Raw genomic sequence first — 23366 nt, 5'->3', positions numbered from 1 at the left:
ATCCAACAGTGTAAAAACAAAAAATTTAGTAGGACAGGAAAACATAAAATTGACATTCAAAATTAATACCTTTCATATATATTTCCAGATATGATGCAAGGGAATATCTCAAATAAAAAGAAAACAAAATCAAATGATTAGGAATAAATTTATCAGGAAAAGAATGCAATCTATACAAAGAAAACTTCAAATTACTTATGAAATATGCAATACAAGCATAAAGCAATAATTTTTATCTGTTAATATATACATTTTTAAGTATCCCCCAAGACTGCTGAGAACTTTTTTGTTTGATGAAGCTGCAGCAAGTTATTCATCCAGAATATCTAGCTCAGATAATTAATGAAGGTGGCTACTCTAAACAACAGGTTTTCATTGTAGGCAAACAGCCATATACTGGAAGAAGATGCCATCTAGGGTCATCTAGGACTTTCATAGGTAGAAAGGAGAGGTCAATTCTTGATTTCAAAGCTTCAAAGGATGGGCTAACTCTCTTGTTAGGTGCTAATGCAGCTGGTGACTTTAAGCAGCAGCTAATGCTCATTTAGCATTCTGGAAATCTTGGAGCCCTTAAGAATTATGGGAAATCTACTCTGCCTGTGCCCTATAAATGGAACCACAAACCACAAAGCCTGAATTACAGCGCATTTGTTTACAACATGGTTTACTGAATGTTTTAATCCCACTGTTGAAACTTACTGCTAAAAAAAAAAAGATTACTTTTAAAATATTACTGTTCATTGACAATGTACCAGGTTACCCAAGAGCGCTGATGGGAAGGACAACAAGATTAATGTTGTTTTCATGCCTGCTAACACTATATCTATTCTTCAGCCCATGGATCAAGGAATAATTTTAACCTTCAAGTCTTCTTATTTAAGAAATACATTTTGTAAGGCTATAGCTGCCGCAGATAGCTTAGATGGACCTGAGCAAAGTAAACTGAAAACCTTCTGGAAATGATTCACCATTCTAGATGCCGTTAAAAACATGTGATTCATGGGAAAAGGCCAAGATATCAACATAAATAGAAGTTTGAAATAAGTTGATTTTGACCCTCATGGATGGCTTTGAGAAGAGAAGTCTGAAGATGGTACTGAGTTGCTGGAATCTCATGATAAAACTGAAAAGAATGAGGATTTGATTCTTATGGATGAGCAAAGAAAAGTGGATTCTTGGGATGGAATCTACTGCTGGTGAAGATGCTGTGAAGATTGTGGAAATGACAACAAAGAATTTAGAATATTATAGAAGCTTAGTTGATAAAGAAGTGGTAAGGCTTAAAAGTATTGATTCCAATTCTGAAAGAAGTTCTACTGTGAGTAAAATGCTATCAAACAACATTACACGCAACAGAGAAATCATTTGTGAAAGGAAGAGTCAGTGGATGTGGCAAACTTCATTGTTGTCTTAGTTTTTCAAATTGCCATAGTGACCCCAACCTTCAGCAACCACCACCCTGATCATATGGCAGCCATCAACATCAAGGCAAGACCTTCCACCAGCAAAGAGATTATGACTCACTAAAAGCTCAAGAGATAGTGAGCATTTTTTAACAATAAAGTACTTTTTAATTAGGATACATACATTTTTTAGACATAATGCTATTGGACACTTAATAGACTATAGTATAATATAAACAACTTTTATATGCACCGGGAAACCAAAAAATTCATTTGACTCACTTAATTGAGATATTTGTTTTGTGGTGGTGGTCCAGAACCAAATGTACAGTTATCTCCAAGGTATGCCTATATACAAATGACCTTTAAACACATGAAACGATGCTCATATACTCATAATAAAAAAATACAACTTAAAAATATCCTAAGGTACTATTTCTCATCTATCAGGTTGGGAAAACAAAACCAAAAACAAAAACCCTGAGAACACACTTTGGCAGAGCTGTAAGGAAACAACGTATGCACACAAATATGTTGCTGGTAAGAACTCAGAATGGTAAAATCTCTGCAATACCCTACAAAATTGTGCATGGATTTACCCATTGACCCAACAATCCCACTGCACACTAAAGATACTCTTCTGCAAACGTGAAATAACATACACAATGTCCTGTGATCCACTTCCCCTTATGGACCTCTCCCTCTACTGGGCTCCAAAACCCAGCGTAGGATTCCTCTCTTCATGTAGCCACTCTGTTCACCACAGAGTCCAATATCTTGTAGTAGGCCAGCACCACCCGCCACCAGGTAGGCTCTCTCTTTACCTTTCTTAAACTCCCAACACCCTGCTCTATTGTCTCACAGCTCAACCCCCACTCTGTATAAATGCCTACCTTGTTTGGTTCCACCTACTAGCTTTTGAACTGGATTGTTTAGAATGTGAAGGAAAGTGAAGTAAGGGGAAGATAAAGAGGGCAGGTCTTTAGATTTTTAAATACTTCTTTTAACTAAAAGGTTGTAAGGCCCCTAGGAGAAAAGGTTGGCAGAGAGAAACCCAAAATGTTATTTTAGCAAAATATTAGCCCATCTAGAATGTGCATTTTTTGCACCGGGAATAGTAGTGATTAAGATGAGGGAAGAAGAGCTCTTGTCACAATGAATGTAATTTATCATTTAAAAATACAAATTCAGGGGAGCCTGGGTGGTTCAGTTGGTTGAGCATCTGACTCTTGATCTCAGCTCAGATCTTGATCTCAGAGTCATGAGTTCAAACTCTGCATTGGGCTCCAGCTGGGCACAGAGCCAGATAAATAAATAAATAAAGTTTAAAATAAATAAAAATACAAATTCATAATTATAAATAATTGTAAATCTAACTCATTTTAAAACTTGATAAAGCAGTTTTATAATAGTTTGATAACACTTTTTAAAAACATATAGTTCAAAAAGCATATAGTTCAAAATATATTAATAAAAAATTAATGTATTTTAGCAGTATAAATTTGTACTTTTCCTATGTATGTTGTAGGTAAGCAAAAATAGAAATCTATTTGAGACTTTCCTTCTAATTTTGTAGCTGAAATAAATATCTGAGAATAAATTATCCAAAGGGATGGCAAAATCTCAGAGGTGGTCACTGAAAAGTACAGTGATATGCATTTCCACTTACTTATTTTAACTTTTCTTTGAATTAGTTGATTATCTGATTTTATTATGTACATAATGATTTTTTTCATTATGTCATTTTTATTATACATAAATGTTGGCTCAATGTAGATTTTTTTCCCATGGTTTCTTCAATGTCAGTAAATACAATCAAATGTTAAAGGTTTTTTTTTTTTAAGAAAGTCCTGTTCTAAATAAATTTCCAGTTTTAACATTTTTCTAAAATCATCATATTTATTTTAGAAAGTAAATGCTATATTACCAAATTTTGATCAAGTGTAGTTGTGATGTACAATCCAGAGTTTTGTAAAAGCATTTATAATAAATTAGAATAATGTTTTGAATAAGATTCATTAGAATGCAAAAATCATGCATTACTTTTATAAACTTTATCATTTTAAATTTAAGCACCAATGATAACTGGAAGAAAAAATAGAATAAGATATTTTTAAAATAAACGTATTTTAAGCACATATGAATTTTAGTTTCTTTATAACAGTTCACCATAATAGAATGTTAAAGCATTTTTCAAATTAATTATGCTTTGAAAACAGTTATTAAGATATGGATGTATATTCAAAGGTACAAAAGCAATTTTAAATTCAAATACCGGATGTTATGGATGTTTTGGCTTCATAAGAAAGACAGATTATGCAGGAAGCAGTTTATTATTCTTTTCTCACCCAAGATTTCAAATACCAACAATGATTTCATTTATAATTTCACTTTATTTCTTTGTTTTAAATAAATGTGCTTAAAGCTACAACATCATTGTTTTAACTGTGTATAGATAATACAATAATAAAATATTGAGATGAAGTGTTATAATAAAACCTGCATAGTGCTGTAATTAGTGAAGAATTTTTTTAAGAATCTCTTATTATCTTCACAATACCCTGTGAAGCTTTACCCATTCTCTAACTGGAAAACTGAGGCTTAGAGAGATTAAATGACTTCCAAACACTTTGGCTGTAAGTGGCCCCCCTGGAAAGAGATCCCGGGTTGGCTGATTTTGGCTCACTGTTCTTTTCAGTAAACCATAATTCTCTCAGCATAAATTAACAAGTTAATTGATGTAGTTATGTGTTATAAATATGAAATAAATGGACTTGATTTTTTTCTTCCCACTAAAATTCAAAATTTAAAAGCTTTTATTTCATTTAACTTTCTAGGATAGACTTCTTTCACAATGATTAAAAAAAGTGATTATCCATCATTTCTTTGTCTACAGACAGGAGAGTAGTGATTCTATAAAATAATGTGACTCATTCTCTTCTTTGGATTTTAAGCATGATTCAAATACCATGTGAAAATCACATATCTTCTTGTAAGCATAAAGGACTGTATATGCAATATCTAGACTCCATAATGAAAATTGTGGGGGATTCTCAAAAACCAGGCCCCTTCCAAATTACTGCAAATGCTGTCCTTGAAGTGCTAAGGTGGTTTCCCTGGGAGAGTGAGCTCACTTGGGAGATGGGGAGCTAAAATGCCATTGGGGGTTGCCATGGGATACAGTTTTACAAGAGCATTTGCAGAGCAGATGGAAGGAAGCTAAATAAAATATACTCAGGTACAAAAAGAGAAATTTTCTGTTTATTTTGCCATTAAATAATGGAAGAACTTGAACATTTGTCTATGGGAGTAAATTCCTCCTGTCAGAGCAAATTACATTTGGCATTTGGAAATACAATCACATAATTGTAAACCTAATTTGCTTTAAATCTTGAGAGCAGTTTTTATAATGGCATCATAATGTTCATCAAGAAAAAAGATAGTTTCTAAGAACTGACTGAGAAAAACAAATTAATGTTATATTTTACTAATATAAATTTATACTTTCCTCTTTTGAATGATTATAGGTAAACAGAAACAGGAACTATTTATGGCTGTCCTTCTAGGATCTGAACCTGGAAATTCTAAGAATTAATTATCAAAGAAAATAGCAAAGCCTTTAAAATTCTACTGATGATGGCCTTGTTTACAAACTAGTTTCCTATAACTGTTAGTCTGAGTAGCTATGGATACATCATTTTGCTCTATAAAACAGCACCATTTTAATTAGTATAGCTCTTGAGTGGCCTTCAGCGAATTAACTAGCTTTTCATAAAAATGTAATTTCTTACATGAAATTTGTGTATTGAATACATATGACACATTCCATGTAAATTTCTACTTAAAAAAGCAAATGAATTTTTCAGGAATGTGTTGACTAATTAGTCCTCGTCAAAAAAATTATAAGAGAATATTCACTTATAAATCCTATTAATACTAATATTATTACTAGTATTAATACTAATTTTTGAATTACTACTTGAAATGTACTAGCTTTTAAAAGTAAGAAATCCTACACAGAATAGTCAACAGAATAAATTAAAACAAAATAAACAAAAACCTGGAGCTGCCTGTGTGCTAGTAGTATAGATGATTCAAGAGAGACAAATTGTTGTGAGACAGAAATCGAATGATAAAATAACGCTTCCTTCCTACCTTCCTTCTTCCTTCCCCTCCTGTATTCATTTATTTCCTCCTTCCTTCCTTCCTTCCTTCCTTCCCTCCCTCCCTCCTTCCCTCTCTTAACTTCCTTCCGTTTGCTAGGATTTAGAATGTTCAGGTTAACATTATTAGCAAGAATGCACTATAGATGATTTTCTTCATGTTGCATCATATCAGAAAGTAAAAACTTATTACATTGTCCTACTATTTGTGATAATCAACTATAGATGTACTCATTTGGCTAAGATAATGACTGGCAGTTCTGACCACTGTAAATATACATTTTCCTTTTGCAGTCTATGCTGGATTTTTCTGCCAACATTTGAATATCCCATTCCCCAACAATCACTGACATAATGGTTTTAGCATTAATTGATGACCTTTCCCTGAATCAGTTATAAAAGTTGAATTTCCAATTCTATCATTCCATATACATTTATATCTAGCACATCTTTGACAAAAATTTTGTCTTTTTTCCCCTTTCTCCTACCTGCATATGTATGTATGTATGCAAATATGTATTTATTATCATTAGAGTTCATTAATTTTTTATACCAGATATTATAATCAATTGTAGACATTATCATTTGGGGATGCTCATGTCATGTATGTTTCCAGTAGGAACATCTTCAAACTGGGTTATCATTCCTCTGAACATGATCCCATTAGTCCTTAAACTTCCTTAATTTTTAGTAGAATACAACATCCCAAGCACTACTTGTACTGTGGTTGCCTCAGACCTGAAATCAACTGTCTAAGAAGGAAGAAAAATAAATTATCTGATGGGTGCATTTGAAAGAAGGAACCAGGAAAATGCAGCTAAATCCCTTCAGAGTTCACTTCCTAAGTAGGTCTCAGCATGATGTATGCCTTTCAGAGTGCTCTCATCCACTGCAGTCAAGGGTCTGCCCCTGTAGAGGAAGATGTGGTTGCCCAACTAAGCCAATGACCTGATGGAAAAATTTAATGTGGGAGGACAGACCCATTATATCTGTGGATTTAAACTATGTATTCCAATGTAGCTTTTATCAAGAATGAAACTGTTATTTTTTTTCATCTCCAGTCATCATGTTCCCTCTATCTCTTAACTGGTTGTGAACTTGGACAAGGAAGATAAATATCCTTTTACTGGATTCAAAATCATTATAGACTTTTTTTTAACTAAAAGTTTCATCACATCAAAATATAAACAGAAACACATGCACATACATGCAACAAAAATTTTACCTAAAAGAAAGTGATGTACTTATGATATACTCTAATGTCCAAAGACTACTCGATTATGAATAACTTTACCAAAAATTATTTATATAGGCTGTTGGAAAGGGTTAGTAGTACAGTCCAAAAAAGACTAAGATTCTTGAAATTTGATATGTCCTAAAGGAGTATCTGGCTTATCCAAGCAGTGAACACTACCCATCTACCTGCTGCTAGTGATCCTCTCATTAACCTAACAGAGCTACTATACTTTGCAAAAAGGTCAAAGAGTAGCTTTAGTCTGAAAATAATATGATTCACAGATTCCAATTATGATGGCCTCACTTTCTAAACAGATACAGACAAAGATTATTTTTTTCACATATGTGTCTTTCCTAACTATAATGAAAATTCCTCCATTGTTTTATAACCCTAGCATAATATCTTATAAACAGTAGGCATTCAATTAAAGTTTTATTTTCAAAGTGATTCTTATTCAATAATCAGATAATCCCCAGCCAGAACAAGTACGAGAGTTTCCACAATCTCAAGGGTATCTTAAAACTCTGATAATTTTCATTATGCTAAAATGCATTCTCATTTAAATTTCTGTTGCCTACTGAAAGCAGTAACTGCTTTAAAAATTCCATTTTTTCCCCTGAGAGAATATATGCTTACTTGAAGAATACATTATATATCCTCTGGTATCTAAGTGACTCTCTGGTGGTAAATATGCTGCTCAGTGACATTAACTTAGGCCACTAAGTCACTCTTTAACGCATGTCTCCTGCTATTTAAAATCAAGGAAATTTCCTGACCTGCATTTATTTATATCTTTCCTCCTCCCAACAGACACATATGCCACAATACTCAACAGACTCTGGAAATATACATATAAAATGCCTAATAGCAGTTACCTCTAAGGAAGAGAACTAAAGGTCTGTATACAGGGACAAAACAGAAAATTACTTTCATCTCTATTTTTTTTAACCCTTTGACTTTATGTTAGCATATTGCATGTATTATCACTTGAAAAAAAAATAGAAGATTCAAGGCACAAATCCAAACATTTTGAGGTCTGCCAAAGTATCAGTCTTGAAAAAAACTAATTTTCCAAGTTTAATTGAGCAATTATTTCCCCCCACAAAATTAAGATATGAAGTAAGTATCCTGCACCTGGATAACACCTTGTCAGGTTTAGGAAGGATAATGGGTACTTTTGCTATTACCTCTCCATTTTTTTATGTGTGTTTTGAAGGAGTTCCATGCTGAACTTGCTTCAATCATTGTCTTTGAGATCTTATTCAAATAAAAGGACAGGGGTCTCCTGGTTGGTTATTAAGGCAGCTCATGTCTTCTTTCTTCCATGCAGAGTCTCCTCAGCTACATATAAATTGGAAATACTGGAGAGGAACTATTTCTGAGTTACAAATATAGAGTTCCATTTGGAAACACAACCCACAGCAATGAAACTAATTAGATAAAGAAATATAAAACACCGTAGTTTTTTTTTTTTAATTCTGGCATTCTTAGAGTAAGAACCCCTCAACAATTTAGTGAAGGATCTGCTAATATTTACTAAAGTCAACAACAGAGATAAGTTATTTAATGCATAAATTACATTTGATACTGATCTAGGTCATCATTGTCTAGGACAGAATACTCAAAAATATGGTCCAAGAAATATCTGCCATTAGAATCACTAAAATTCTTTGTTAAAAGTACAGGTGCTTCAACCTTCCCTCAATCCCAGCAAATCAGAATGTTTAGGGGTCCACTCTAGGCATCTAGATTCTTTTAAACCCATAGCTAGAATCTTTTTTATAGTTAAGCTCTAAAGTAATGACACTAGAATCTTAAAAAGAGAGAGAGAGCGACACTGCATCTGTTTACAAGTACATAGAGAGAAGATACAGTTGATATAAATTTATAAGGTTATAATACATTTTTATATGGTGCCAAAATTAAAAGAAATTCAGAAAAAAGTTCTCTATTTTTAAAATGATTGTACTGGTTACTAATACATTTACAAACATCTACATGAATATGCATATATGACTACAAACGATCTACATGAATATGCATATATGACTACAAATGATATACATATATAAAGTGTTAGTATAATGTAAATGTAAACATATGGAGTGTCAATAATGATTACCTATATTGCACCTATAGGCACAATCACCTACGTGTACACACGTAATAGAACACATATATAATTTTATATAAAGTGATACAGTTCCAAGTGAGTGAAGATTTAGTGGAAACTTTAGAAATAAATCATGTTAATTTCTTAAGGAGAACCAGATAAAAGTATTATTATGTGGGAAGTATTAGCTCTTTGGAGAAGGATTCATTTTGATATTTATTTGCTTGAATAAATACTGGTAGCCACTCAGCTAAGGCTATTTTTCAAAAGGTGTGGGGGCAGGTAGTAGTTACAATGAGGGCACAGAGGAAGAAGAAGGTGCTAAAAAGATATTTTGAACCAGATGAGACATATAAGAAACATATTTATAACACAGAGACAATGATTAGAGATGAGTATGTAACTTTAACCAAATTCTATGGTTTCATTATAAGGTGTTAATGACTTATCATAAATAAGTATATCCCTATAGCACTTCATCAAGACCATGGAATCAAGATCATGAAAATATAAAATGGTCTTGTTATATTTGCAGTAAAACAAGGTTATTATCACTCAGCAATCTCTAGAATATGAAGTAATTCAAAGTTGAGCACATTTTTTCCCAAATCTTTATTCAAAATGTTGAAGACTAAAAAATATTAACATATTAATTCCACCTATAATAATTAAATACATTAGAAGTGGTATATCTGCCTAGAAAAAAAGTAATGACTATGAGAAACAAGGTACATTCCTATACACCTTTGGGCCATAAAACTATTTTATCTCATTATAAACTAAAATATTTTCTACTTTTTCAATGCTTCACTTTAACTTCTTTCTTTTTTCCCTTGCTCTTTTGGTTTTTAATTCTCTTTTATACTAATAAATCCAATTAAAACTGTTTCTAAACATGAAATTAAAGGAATTAAAATCATCCATTTTTTCCTAAAACATTTCTTTTCAATTTTTAAATTAAACTAATAAAATACAGTCAGGGATGACTAATGTTTCTAAGGCTGATTCTGTCTCCAGCTTTCGAAATCCCTTGCTTTATGTATAGAATCCTTAAATGTTTGTTACAGTTTTCTTCAAGCTGTTATCTATTTTTCCTCACTACCATCAACAGAACACTATTCCCAAGCCTATGAGAGTCTATCATGTCTTTGGAAATTTCTAGAGGAGTTTCTGGCCTCCCTTTAGCAACAGAGTGAATGCCTCAAGAGCCCTACTTTCATTTCAGAAAATTCTTTTTGTTGAACTGAAGCTCTCAGAGAGTAGTACTCTACGAACATTTCTTTTTATTCTCAGTAGAGAAATTGTCACCCTTACATCTCCCATCTAGAATCTTTAATTTCAATGATCAAATTTCCATTTCTTTTTCCTTTGCAGATAAGAATCAGTTTCAGTATATCATGACTAAGGGTGATGAACAGATATATAATAGATATATAAAATTGAAATATGTAAGATAACTTGAGCCACTGCTGAATAACTAATAATAATAATAAAAAGAAAAAGAAGAAAAAACAAGAACACCAAGAACAAAAAGAAACAGGAGGTAATTCAAAATGGCAGTGTAGGAAAATCGTAAACTCACTGCCTCCCATAGACACACCACTACATAAGGAACAAAGGAACAGTTCCCTCTGAAAAAGACCAAAAAACTGGCTGTACAGTTCCTCCACAGCAAAGGATAAAAGAGTGACATGTAGACCTTGAGGAGAGGCAAGGATGTGATCCTCCCAAAAACCCGAATCCTAGCATGATAAGCTACAATTGGGAAAGATCTAACAAATAACAGAGCTTCTCCCTGAGAAGCAAAAGTTTGTGCCACATATTAGGTAAGCCGAACCTTTGAAACCTGCACCAGAGAGACAAGACCTCAAAGTTCTGCCTTTAAAAGCCAATATCCTTACGTTCAGAAGACCCAAAGGCTTTAGGAAACACAGATTCCATTCTTAAAGGGCTAGTAGGCAAATTCATTCACCGTAGAACCTAGTGCAAAACCAACAGTTTGAAGATGACCTAGACTATATGGGAAGGAGATATGCTAATCTTAAAGCATCTGTCAGAAAGACATAAGACTTTGGGAGCTCTCTCTAGGAACAGAGGAGTAGGCAGGTGCTCTCCCTCTACCTTGCTGGCACCAGTGCTGGTGGGCACCATTTTTGTACTCTACTTCTACCTTGCCAGTGCTGGGGACCCCATGAAGTCATAGCACTCTCCAACTGCCCCACTAAAGTCAGTGGGTGTGACCTGACCTTACGCTCTCCCAGTGCCTCTTAAAACCAGCAGGCATGCCCTGGCCCTGCACTCTCCCAGTGCCTTGATAAGGCAAGTGGACATACCCCAGCTCTATTCTCTTGTACTTGCTAAAAAGCTGGTGGGCACTCAGACCCTGTGCATTCCCATGGCATCTCCAAAGCCAGTAGGCATATGCAGTCCACATACAGAACACTCTGCTTGCCTGTGTCGAGTGGAGGTTTATATTTCTGGTCCTGATGGGACTGAAACTACTGAAGAAAAATTTCTTGGAAGGTTATCAACCTGGGGTGAAAAACAGCAGACTTAAACATGCCCCCAGTCTTTCTGTAAAAAAGGCCTAATTACTTCTCTAGAGCTTCAGGCTGGGACAGACTTCATGTTTACCACACTTCTTGAGACTGCAGAGGTGTTCTCAGAGAATGCAGACTGGGAAAAGCTATCCTTGCACTCTCCCTTAACATCACTAAGCTCACCAGTACCTCCCAGAAAGGAGCTCTTACACTCACCTGGAGCCCTGATTTTTATGACTGTTAGCAGGGGACACCTCCAGATCACCTGGTCTGGAGGCAAGCAGGGTGTACAACTGTGATACCACAGAACTACAAATGTGTGTATTTTAAAAGCTGTGGCCTGAGGGTCTGCCCTCCAATCAGCCTGAAACCAGATGCTGACTGAGTTTGGAACACAGACAGATCTTGGTACGCCATCAAAAACTGTAACATATCAAGAATAATCAGGCTGCCTAGACAATCACAAAGGTTCAAGAAACAACCAAGTGCCAGAGCAAAGCTCAACAATAAGGTTCATCTCCTACACAAAGCCACTCCTTCAAGGTGGCTTTTTGACCTAGTACATAAAAACACAGAGAGTCAAGCAAAATAAGGAAACAGAAATATGTTCCAAAAAATAAAGAAGATATAGCCTCAAAAACAAAACAAAACAAAACCTTAATGAAATAGAAATAAGTACTTCACTAGATTATGAGTTCAAAATAATGGTCATAAAGATGCTCACCAAATCGGAGAAGAATGAATGAACACAGCAAAAATGTCAACAAAGATATAGAAAATATAAGAAAGTACCAAACAGAAGTCACAGAGCTGAAGAATACAATAACTAAACGGAAAAAGAAACTAGAAGGGTTCAACAGCAGACTAGATGAAGCAAAAACAAAACAAAACAAAAATTCAGTGCCCTGGAAGGCAGGGCATTGGAACCCACCAAACAGAGCAACAAAAAGAAAAAATGAATTTTAAAAAGTGAAGATAGTTTCAGGGACGTATGAGACAACATCAAATTGAACAACATTTGCATCATAGGGATCCCAGAAGAAGACAAAGAGATGGAAAAGAAAGAGAAAACTTATTTGAAAAAGTAATGGTTGAAACGTCCCTAATCTGGGAAAGAAAACAGACATCCAGATCCAGGAAGCTAAGGGAGTTCCAAATAAGATAAACCCAGAAAGAACCACACCAAGACAAATAATTAAAATGTCAAAAGTTAAAGAGAGACAATTTATAAAGCAGAAAGAGAAAAACAATTTATTACATATAAGGTAACCCCCCAACCCCCGATAAGGCTATCAGCAGATGTTTCAGCAGAAAATTTGTAGGTCACATGAGAGTGGCATAATATATCCAAAGTGCTGAACGGAAAAAAACTTCCAACCAAGAATACTCTACCAGCAACATTATCATTCAGAATTGAAGGACAGGAAAACGTTTGTCAGACAAGCAAAATCTAAGGGAGTTCATCACCGCTAAACCAGCTTTACAAGAATATTAAAGAGTTTTCCTTAACCTAAAAAGAAAGGACACTAATTAGTAACAGGAAAACATATGAAAGTAAAAATCTCACTAGTAAAGGCAAATATATAACAAAGGTAGTGGATTAATCACATAACTAGTATCAAGGTTGAAAGACAAAAGCAGTGAAAATAACTATACTTACAACAATTAGGTAAGGAATACACATGCACATGCCCACACACACAAATGTAAAATGTGACATCAAAAACAAAATGATGGGGGGGGAGGTAGAGATTTGGAATGAATTCAAACTTAACTTATTATCAATTTATAATAGACTATATATATGTGAGCTTCATGGTAACCACAAAGCAAAAACTAGAGCAGATACACAAAAATAATGAGAAAGGATTCTAAGCAATACGCTAAAGAAAATCATCAAACACAAGAGAAGAGAGCAAGTGAAGAAGAAAGGAACACAGAGTAACTACAAAACAGCCAGAAATCAATGAACAAAATGGCAATAAGTACCTATTAATTATAGTATCAGGTAAATGGACAAAATTCCCCAATCAAGACACACAGAGTGTCAGAACAGATAAAAAAAAATAAAATAAGAAGAAGAATCATCCATAAGCTGCCTATAAGAAAGAGACTCGCTTCACATGTAAGGATACATACAGACTGAAAGTGAAAGGATGGAAGAAGATAGTTCATAATAATGAAAACCAAAAGAAAGCTGGGGTAGCTATACTTATATAATACCAAACACATTAAAATAAAGACTGTAATAAAAAACAAGTATGGGCATTATATAACGATTAAAAGGAACAATCCAACACAAAGACATAAAATTTGTGAATTATTATGCACAAAAGACAGGTGCACCTAAGTATATAAAACAAGTATTAACAGACTATAAGGCAGAAATTGACAATATAATACTAACAGGGAACTTTAATAATACACTTATATCAATGGACAGCTCATCCAGAAAAAACATCAGAAAGGGAACATCAACCTTAAACAACACATTACACAAGAGGGACTTGATAGATATATAGAGAACGTCACATCCAAAAGTGGCAGAATACAAATTTTTCTGAAATGCACATAGAATGCGCTCTGGAATAGATCATATATTAAAACACAAAACAAGCCTCAATACATTTAAAAAGACTGAAATCATATCAAACATCTTTTCTGACTACAACTGTATGAAACCAGAAATCAACTATAAGAAGAAAACTGGGAAAATCACAATTATGTGGTGATTTAAAAACATGAACCAGAACAACAAATGGATCAGTGAAAAAATCAAAGGAGAAATGAAAAAACCTTGGGACAAATGAAAATGGAAATACAATGTACCAAAATCCATGGGATGCAGAACAAGCAGTTCTAAGGATGTTCATAGTGATACAGGGTTTACCTTGAAAAGTGCAAGAAAAGTTTCAAATAAACAATCTAACTTTACACCTAAAGGCACTAGAAAAAGAACAAACTTAGTAGAAAGAAGAAAAAAATAAAGATCAGGGTGAAAACAAAATAAAAGCTAAATACACAATACAATCAATACAATTAAGAATTGATTTGAATGGATGAACAAAATTGACAGATTTTTAGCTAAACTCACTAAGAAAAAAAAGAGAGAGGGCTTCAAGTAACAACATCAGAAATGAAAAAGAAGTTACAACTGTTACCAAAAAAACCATAAGAGACTAAAATGAACAAGTATATACCAACAAACTGGACAACCTAGAAGAAATGGATAAATTCCCAGAAAATTACAATCTTCCAAGACTGAATCATGAAGAAACAGAAAATCTGAATAGAATGATTACTAGTAAGGAAATTGAATTAATAATAAAAAACCTCCAATAGACAATAGTCCACGACCAGACAGATTCACCAGTGAATTCTATCCTATATTCAAAGAAGGTTTAATACCTTCTCAATCTCCTCCAAAAAACTGGAAGAAGGAATGCTTCCAAACTCATTTTATGAGTCCAGCATTACCCTGATACCAAAACCCAACAGGGACACCACAGAAAAAGAAAACTATAGGTCAATGTCCTTGATGAACATAGATGCAAAAATCCTCAAGAAAATAGCAAACCAAATTGAACAATACATTGAAATGATCATATACCATGATCAACTGGGATTTATTCCAAGGATGCAAGGATGGTTCAGCATCTGTAAATCAATCAACATGATACACCACATTAAAAATGAGAGATAAAACTGAGGGTTCTAGAGGGCAGGGGGGTGGGGGGAATGGGTTAGCCTGGTGATGGGTATTAAAGAGGGCACATACTGCATGGAGCACTGGGTGTTATACGCAAACAATGAATCATGGAACACTACATCAAAACTAATAATGTAATGTATGGTGATTAACATAACATAATTAGAAAAAAAGAAGTAAAAATGAGAGAGAAAAGTCATATGAACATCTCAATAGATGAAAAAATGCATTTGGCAAAACTCAAGCCCAATTTATTGTAAAAACTCAACAAAGTGGGTATAGAGGGAAAGTACCTCAACATAATCAAGAACATATATGACAAGCCCACACCTAACATCATATTCAACAGTAGTAAGTTGAAACTTTTCCTCTTAAGATCAGAACAATAAGCTCCACTCTCACTATCTGTATTCAACACAGTATTGGAAGTCCTAACCACAACTATTAGTCAGGAAAAAGAAATAAAAATCATCCAAATTGGAGGAAAAAAAAGAAGTAAAATTCTATTTGTGGATGAGATGAATTTATATATAGAAATCCCTAAGACTCCACCAAAAAACTGTTAGATTAAATGAATTCAATTAAGTTTCAGGGTACAAAATCAATATACAAAAATCAGATGCATTTCTATACTCTAACAATAAACTATAAGAAAGAGAAATCAAGAAAACACTATTTACAACTGCATCTGAAAAAAAAGTAAAATACACAGGAATAAATCTAACCAGGGAGCTGAAAGACCTGTACACTGAAAACTATAAGACACTGCTGAAAAAAATTGAAGAAATATAAATGAAAGATATGCCATGCTCACATACTGGAAGAATTAATATTGTTATAGATTCAATGTAATCCCTAGCAAATTTCCAATGACATTTTTCACAGAAACAAATAAATTTCTGTGGAACCACAAAAGATCCCAAATAGCCAAAGGAATAATATGAAAGAAGAACAAAGCTGGAAGCATCATGCTGCCTGATTTCAAACTACATTACAAAGCTATAGTAATCACAACAGTATGGTATTAACATAGAAACAAACTGCTCAATGGAACAGAATAGAGATCCCAAAAATAAAACCCGCAATTTTATGGCCAATTAATTTATAACAGAAAAGCCAAGAAAATACAATGGGGACAGGACAATCTCTTCAGTAAATGGTGTTGGGAAAACTGAAAGCCACATGCAAAAGAAATGAGAGCATACACAAATATCAACTCAAAATAGATCAGAGACTTGAATATAAGACTTGAAACCACAAAACTAGAAGAAAACTTAGGTGGTAAGCTCCTTGACAGTTCTTGGTGATGATTTTTTTTGGATCTGACTCCAAAAGCAAAGGTAACAAAATAAAAAATAAATAGTGGAACTACATCAAACTAAAACAAAACAAAACTCCTATACATCAAAGGAAATCATCAACAAAATGAAAAGGCAATCTACTAAATGGAAGAATATATTTGCAAATGTTATATTCAATGAAGGGTTAATATCCCACATATATAAAGAACTCCTAAAACTCCAAGGCCAAAAAAAAAAACTATCCAGTTAAAAAATGGGCAGAGGATTTGAACAGATATTTTTCTGATGACCAACAGGCACATGAGAAGATGCTCAATGTCACTAATTATCAGGAAAATGCAAATCAAAATAACTTTGAGATATCACTTCACACCTGTTAGAATGGCTATTATTTAAAAAGACAAGAAATAACAAACGCTGGCAAGGATGTGGAGAAAAGGGAACCCTCAATTACTGTTGGTGGGAATGTAAATCGGTGCAGCCTCTATATAAAACAGTATGAAGGTTTCTCAAGAAATTAAAAATAGAACTACCATACGAGCTAGACTTTCCACTTCTAGGTATTTATCCAATGAAAACAAAACTAATTATCCAATGAAAACAAAAACGCTAATTCAAAACAAAAAGTGAACCCTTATGTTCATTGCAGTATTATTTACAATACCCAAGATACAGATACAACCTGTGTCCATCAACGGATGCATGGATAAATAAGATGTGATATATATATATATCTCACACTGGACGTGGAGCCTCCTTAAGATTCTCTCTCTCCCTCTACTTTTGCCCCTCCCCCTCTGCTCATGCACTCATTCTCTCTCTCTCAAAAAAAAAGTCAAATCTAAGTCTCAAAAACTCCAATTTTTTATTAATAGAAAATATTAATTTAAATACTTAAATAATATAAAATTTAAACTATTACTTTTATATTAATACAAAATAAAGATTTTATATTAATAGAAGAAAATCATTCTGGATTTCCTTGCAAACTAGATGAAAATATTCTGAAATTAGATAGTGGTCATGGTTGCACAATTTTGTGAATATACTAGAAACACCAATTAAATGTACATTTTTAAAAGGGTGAACTTTATGGTATGTGAGTTACACCTCAATAAAAAATAAATAATAAAATAGGAGTTCCTATTGTCCAGTGAAAATGCTGAATTGTCTCATACTAAATGGAAGCATAATATGTGGCAGTGGAATGGAAAGGGAGGGCTATAAAGAATGACATGATAATACTTATTTGAAGATACTCATAGCAAATGCTGAAATAAATGTACCATTCCAAGCTCTGTTCTAAGGAGTATTACTGAACACCTAACAAGTGTATTTACTATCATAAATTTTGAAGAAAATGAAACAGTTTATATGGAGAATATAATGCTTTTTTACTTATAATGATAGATTCATTAGCAAGTCAAATCAAAATAAGTCATATGTTGAATTTTGCTTAATATAATCAATAGTTATTAAACATTTATTTAAGATGAAAAAAGCAAACTATATATTTAATATTTTAAAACCTACATCCATAGAATGTTAAGAGATAGAAAAAATCTAAATGCAACTCTTAACTTCTTTGTTTGAAGAAAATGAAACCCAAAGAAATTATGTGACTGGCCCAAGATCATGTATTTAGTCAGTCAGCACCAGACCCCAGTTTTTTCCACTCCTAGTCTGTGCTTGTTTTCCATTGCCCTCTTCTCAATCACTGACATTAAACACCAGGTAGCATTTATCCTGATGCCAGACTTGGTGAATATTTGTAGCCATGTTGACCCTGCATGTTCTGAGTTGTTAGGCATATGCTGCCTGTACTTTTTAAAGGTTTTTAAAAAGAGCATCTTGTTGATCAAGAGAGATACACTTGGTAAAGAAAATACAGATAGTCATAATCAGGTCATTCTGAGTTGCTATTTATGTATCAGAATCACTTAGGAAAAAAGTCTATTTGAGCACCATTTTGTAAGGACTATTTTTTACATCTACTCACTTTGTCCACTAAAATTTTGACTGTGTGTTTTAATCCACCTGAGTCAAGGTTTTGAAGCTTAGCTTCTTCTTAAAAGAGTTTAATACTTTAAGACAAAGAAAAAGATTTTTTGGTCCCGGTTGACCATACATGCTACATAAGACTCGGTAAACAGTTAATATAGACAAATGTATATTACAGCGAAAAAAATCATCCTTAAGACAGAAAGTGGCTGGAAGGAGCCGTTTACCTACTTTTCCCAAGTCTGGTTATCAGATTACTGATTCTAAGAGTTATGTGGAGTTTCTCCCATTCAATGGCATCAGTGGCTCATGATAGTGCTCTTAAACGCCTTCATTCTCTTTGTGGAATGAGCGTTCTTCTTCATAGTGAGTGTTTCAATTCCTCAATCCTTAAAGGTAGTGAGAGTGAAAAGCTTGCTTAAAATATTGATCTGGTACAGTATCAAAAAGTATTTTTAGAAAATAACTATAATTTCAAAGTTTTGCTTGGTCTTTGTGTAGCTAAAGATGATGATTTCAAATAGATTGTTCTTTGGGAAGAGATTATAATTGGCCTTTTTTCTTTCAGTCAGATTGGTCCTTAGGCATAGTTTTTAACGCAAGGCTAATAATAAAAAGAAGTAAAGTGCTCTGCTTAGGAAAGTTACAAGAATTTGATGAGTCTTTGGTCAAACCAGGAATAAATGTTTCTATGAGAGGGCTCCTGTAAAATTTAAAGCATTTTTTTCTTTCCCCTACATACTTAGAATTTAGCATCAAATTTTAGTTTTCATTATTTCTTTTCCTTAGGTTGTAATTCACTCCACCATCCTGAGCATTAAGTTATCAGCATCCTAGATTGTAGTAGAAGTTACTTAGGAGGTGAGAGAAATGAGTGGCTTTCAGTCTGAAATGACATGGTGATTCAAAAAGAACATATTCTCCACGGAAGACCAGAGTATAGGGCAGAGCTCCAAGTGACCAAGAAGATGTAAGTTGCAATAGGTTGCCTACAAGCAAAAATCAGACAAATCTCTTCTCAATTTCAGAAGAAAGTCATTTGTTTGCCATGTATAAATAATATCTGGTGCTTTACCCACTCCATATAAATCCCCACAGCAACCGGTTACTTGAGACTGTTAAAGCTACATATTTCCCTGTGTATAATCATTACCAAAGAAGACAATCTATGCGGTATGGAAGAGGAGGGGGTATGGAAAATGTAGTGCTCGGACGTGGGCCAGATATATCTAAAAACCTGTCATTCTACAACTTGAGAACAGAAAAGCAGACTTTTGACACATAACTCTCCCGATTACTAAGATCTCTGGAAAAGAGAATTTATGTTAGATTTATGTTAGAGTCTTGTTGGGGCCCCAAAGGAATGAAAGGAACAAAATGTCTAAACTTGTTTGTATCTTTAAAAAACTAGAAATTTAATTTTGAGATTGAAAGTATACGACAAATTTTACTTTAGTCAAATGGATTGCTACCTTAATGCTGTCTTTCCATTCAATTCAAATTTCACAGCCTTCATTATTTGCCTATTATTTAATTTTTACCATTGGCATTTACTTTCTATTATAATCCTGACACATTTTTCTAACTTTAAAGTTGTCAGGACTTCCTCCAAGATTTTTCTTCTCAATAGACAACCTTGTTACTTACTAGACTGAAACTCCAGAATATGTGAAAAAGAGAACTATTCTGAGAAAAATAATTATGTTAATATATTTCAATGATATAATGACAATAGAACAACATGACAGATAAAACTTGATGATAAAATACATGGTAATATCTTTCATGCAACATCAAGAGTGATTATTTTTTAATAGCAGCAAGGAAAATTCAACTACCAGCATGTTTTCACAATATTAATAGATTGTAAGTTTCAGACTTCCCAGCCACATGCTATGGATTAGTTTCACTGGGCCAATATCTAATAATAATAATAGCTCTTTTTCCTTTTTCAGACTATGTCAAATATGTATTCCTGGTAACATATGTCAAACAAAAAAGAAACAAAATCAGTATCTTCAATCTGAGAACAATGAACAAAGTACATCATTAATGATAAAGGGTAAGTTCCAGGCTTATATCTAATCATCTGTACTATTTCCATATCTCTGGGGAAATATTTCCCCTCGCTGTCACTGAACTAAAATCTTTAGACTACAAATGAAAATTTTTAAAAAACTTAAGCTGTTGTAAAAGCTTTTCATGAAATAATTTCAAATAATCCTTACAATGCACTACTCAGAAGGTACCATTAGCACACTCACTTCATGAATGAGAAAACTGTAGTAGAGGGGGTGAAGTCACCTGCTTCTCATCTGACTTAACCTCTTACACACATGACAACCTTGCCTCAGTACCTATATTAGTAAACATTGAGCATTAAAGGGAACATCCCCATAGCTTTAGGAGTCTATTACTATTTGCTTTAAAGCAGCCATACAAATTAAATTAGAGTCCATCATGTAAGAAAGAGTTACACACAGAGACATCGATTTACAAAAATGGAGGTGACTTACCAAAGGTAGGATACAGTGGTGTGGAGAGAGTCACAGAGATTAAAAATTACTTGTCCCTGTCTTCATAGAGTTTACAATATAGTAAAAAGACACAGGCCCCAAATGATTAAAAAGCCCATGACACAGAGAGGGTCAAAGTGCTTATGGAATATCTAAGGAAAAGAGATTATTTATGGCTGAAGAGGTCGGGAAGGCCTATAACCTATTAACAACCAAGTTAATAACAACAAAAACAAGCATAAAAGGATATTTTAATTTTGTCTGTTTGGTGGGTGGGTGGGTTGGTTGGTTGTATGCTAACTTTGAGAGGCATAACCTATAGAGGAGCTATCATTTTAAAATTGCAACTAGTCTGGGCTGCACTTTTCATGGGATCTATGGCATGATCTTTTCTTTAGTTCTGGAAAAATATCTTGAAAAGGCTCTTTATAATCTAATATAGAGAGAGTCATCTCCCATTGTTTCTGGACAAAGTCATTAACCTGAATGTTTCTTTGGGAGAAGTCCTTCTTCTATATTAATTTAATTTGACTACTATTTGTTCAATGTGTATGTATATATTGGTTGAGAAGTTACTCTCTGACTAACCTTAATTAAGACCCCTAAGACTTCAGCGTAGATCTTCATAAAGACATTTGATGAAAGACATTAATAAGAAAATGGTCTGGGCTTGGTTGAGTCCAACATGCATTATAAAATCAATGTCCTATATGGGGTGTTATTTAAGACTGGCCAAACTACATTTTGGGAACTGATGTGACTGTCCTGGGAGAGATACAATATAAGAAGACATTCTTATAGATGAGATAAAGGTTTTCAAGTATCAGTGAGCCAGAAAGAGTTAGATACTGTGGCCACAAGTGGGAGTCAGAGAATTGTTGGGGTTAATGTAGAACAGGAAATTAGCCATAACACCTGGCTTGCTGAAATGTAACACAAAGGCTGCTGGGCGCGATGGAAGGTTTCAGAGAAGGGTGTAGGCCTTTGGAATGCCGACGACTGCGTGACCACTCTGCAGTTGGAATGCTGCGGGGAGTTGCCTTCCCCCAAGCTTTCTTAGCCCAAATAGCCTCCCTGTGATCTAAGAGATGTATGCATTGTCCCTTGGCTATGTTTAGCAGAACTCGTAGAACACGCAGATTAGCATATCGTATCTTTCCCGTAAACAGATCCTCCTAGTTCCAGTAAGACCCCTTGTCACACATCACATGCTTGAGTAACAGTAATAAGGATTTGTGATGATCCTGAAGGACCAATAAAAGTGGGAGCAAAGAAGAGCAAAGGGTCTTTGTCGCTGAGCGTTGATCCCCTTGCCTTCTCCTCTCTTTCACAGCAAAGTCTGCAGTAATATTTCATCCGTTGGTACAGGGATTGCTGGCCATTCCCGGCAGAGAACAAGGCCTGACCTTGGGGATTGGAATCACTCCTAAAAAGTAGCACCTGGATTGGAAGGTATAGGCACTCTTGGAGGACTAGGAGTAGTGGGTTTGGGGTATTTGCATAATGGGGGCAAGCCAGTAGCTACACAAAGAAGCACCCTTGAAATAGACCCTGTAGAAGGAAGATCTGTGTTTTCTGTGGGAACCAACTCTGTACAGCTACATGTTAGCACTGCATTCCACTCCTTTTTTAGTTATCCCTAAACTTTTACTTTATTAAAGATTTATTTTTAGAGAGGGGGAAGGGGCAGAAAAAAGAGAGAATCCTCAAGCAGACTCCCTCCTGAGCACAGAGCCTGATGTGGGGTTCGATCCCAGGACCCTGAGATCATGATTGACCACCCAGACACCCCTCGCTAAACTTTTAGAATAGACTTACCAAAATTTGCAGTTATATCTTGCTTGTATTTAGGTAAATTAAGGAAAGGATATGTCTATACTTCAGATGAAGTAGCATGGGCAGAACAGAGCACAGTGTTGGCGACAGTAAAGAGTAGCAGCAAGAGATTCACCACTCCCCAGCTTGTCTTGATGATCTCATGAGGGGTAGGGACTGAAAAGGCATTGGTGTCATGCCTTCATCTGAAGGTTCTTCCTGAGCACGTGACTGAGAACTCCCTCCTTGAGAGGCTCTCAGGAATAAGTAAGACCACTGAAAGCGAATAAATTCTTCTGTGGACAAGTAGAAATGCAAAGGCTATCATTGTTGGGCAATCTGATTTTTTTCTACATGTATTCTGAAATCCTAGGTTGGTAAGGCATAGAGTTAGCCATCACACAAATCATAACAGAAAAAAATCAAAATTTTATTATTAGTTATCCAATTGGAACTCCTCACTCACCTTCTCTTGAAATTAAATTACCTGTGAAATGGATATTAAAGCAATGAATCTTTCTCTGGCCTGGCAAATCAAAACATAAATCTTAGAATTCTGCAGAATTAT

Source organism: Eumetopias jubatus, unplaced genomic scaffold, assembly GCF_037043125.1.
Source record: "Eumetopias jubatus isolate StellerSeaLion01/CBP00866 unplaced genomic scaffold, mEumJub1_p1.0 scaffold_2, whole genome shotgun sequence".
Taxonomy (NCBI): Eukaryota; Metazoa; Chordata; class Mammalia; order Carnivora; family Otariidae; genus Eumetopias; species Eumetopias jubatus.
This window is presented reverse-complemented; position numbering follows the sequence as displayed.